Genomic DNA, 2,280 nt, shown 5'->3' with positions numbered 1-2,280 from the left:
CAACCCGGCCAAGAAGAAGAGGAAACGGTGCGGGGTGTGCGTGCCCTGCAAGAGGCTCATCAACTGCGGCGTGTGCAGCAGTTGCAGGAACCGCAAAACGGGACACCAGATCTGCAAGTTTAGGAAATGCGAGGAGCTCAAGAAAAAACCGGGCACTTCGCTAGAGGTCAGAGGAGATGATTTCTTTTTCCCCACGGCTGGGCCCCAGGAGAAGCAAAGCCACCACAAATACAACAAACAAACAAACAAAAGCTGGTAGGGAAGAAAGTTTCACCTAGTAGCTAAGGTGCGGCGCACCCATCGGGCCCGGGGCAGGGCGGTTCTTTCAGGACGAGCTGGGCCCGGCCCATCTTACACACTGCTTTGAACAAAGTCCGCGAGTCTGTCTGTTCTGTGAAGGAGCTCAGTTTGGTGCCCTGTAAAAATAATACACACACACACACACACACACACACACAAAAAAAGAGTTTTCCTTACATTGATGGAGACACACACACATACAACAGTTTTCCTTCTACTGACATTCCCTACATTGGTGGACATGCGCGCACACACACTTTTCCTTACATTGATGGAGACACACACAGACACAAAAGTTTTCCTTCCGTTGACACAATTTTCCTTATATTAATGGACACACCCCACAGAAAATAGTTTTCTTTACATTAACACACTGTTTTCCTTACATTGATGGAGACACACACACACACAAAGTTTTCCTTACATGGGTGGAGACACATGCATGCATACACACAAGGAGTTTTCCTTACATTAATGGAGGTGCACACACATGCACACACACGCACACACGTTTTCCTTACATTGACACAGTTTTCCTTACATTGATGGACACACACACACACACACACACACACGTTTCCCTTACATTGATGGAGAGTGAACCCTTTCAAACCTGGAAGCAAATGAGGTGTTTATATTTTTCTAACCTACCTGTGGCCATTATAAGACAAACCTTTGCTGGCTTGACCCACTGTTTTCTGTATGGCGGATGGATGCCTTTCTTTGCTTAGTTTTTTCCCTTTCTTCCTTTTTCTTTTGGTGATGGCAGGGGAGAACAGGAAAAACCTCTAATAGCTAAACACCTGACTTTCAACAGTCAGCAGTTCAGAGCACAGGAAAAGCCAATTCATTTTCAAGTTCATTTTGATTCAAGGAAGAGAATTTGGTCCCAGGGTTCAAATAGTTTGGTGAAATATGCCGAAGTCATTTTTGTTTTCTTTTGGGGCAGTACAGTCTACAAAGTAACCCTTTCTGGTGTATAAAACATGCTGACAAAATAAGCCCCTGGTATGCCTGAAATTATTTCTGACTGAACTGTATATACATTTATTTTTACAACCGTGTCCTCAGAACTGACAATGTATTGAGTATCGCAGAGCTGTAAAGACAGGTTTTCAAGACTGCTAGACGTACACAAGACAGACAGATATGATGTTGTGGAAATTTCAGTTCATGTATTGAGTACAACAGACAATGAAAAAAAGAAAAATACAAGCATATAAGCAAAATGGCTATTGGGTGATATTTTTAGAGAAAGAAAAACAAGCAAGAGGAAAGACTAGTAATCATATTTAATCCCTTGTCATTATTAAAATTATAGTGTTGCTGGTTAGATGCACATATCAGATGTGTCTGAAGGTGTCAGGGGGATGATGGATTTAGCACAGAGGAGAACGGTGTATACTGGGTGACATTCAGATTTGCAGTCACAGAAATTTAGCAACGTTGTTTAAAAGATGAGAGTTGCAAACCCTGTGTCTCTGTGTGTTTGTGTGTCTGTGTGTCTGTGTAGCACTTTGCTTTTTAAACCATTGCTTGCCGGAGTCCTCTCCAAGAAATGATGGAGAACAATATTCAAGAAAAAAAAAACCCAACAAAAACAAAACAGTGCCCCCCCACCCCTTCAGTTTATTCAGTACCTGAATAACTACCCGTTAACTGAAGGAAATTTGGGGGTGTTTTTTACATCAATCTTTGGCTAACACTATTTATTGTTTTGGAGTCAGCCTCACTGAAATATTCTGTTAATTCTCCCTTGCAAGAGTGAACTGTTTTTGTTAAAAGTTTGATGACTGGCCCATATTTATTGCATTTTCATTAGCTGCTTTTTGTGACTATGTGGTAACCCAGTATTACACAAATGCAACAACCTCCATGGATTTTTCAGGTGCTAGAAATCAGCAATTAACTTTTGGTTTTACCTAGCCTTTTTGGTCAGCAATATAGTCCTCAGTCCTTTCTCCAGAAGATTTTGAAAGA

The sequence above is a fragment of the Alligator sinensis genome, unplaced genomic scaffold (assembly GCF_000455745.1).
Source record: "Alligator sinensis unplaced genomic scaffold, ASM45574v1 scaffold1092_1, whole genome shotgun sequence".
NCBI classification, from domain to species: domain Eukaryota; kingdom Metazoa; phylum Chordata; order Crocodylia; family Alligatoridae; genus Alligator; species Alligator sinensis.
Note: the sequence above shows the minus strand (reverse complement) of the source record.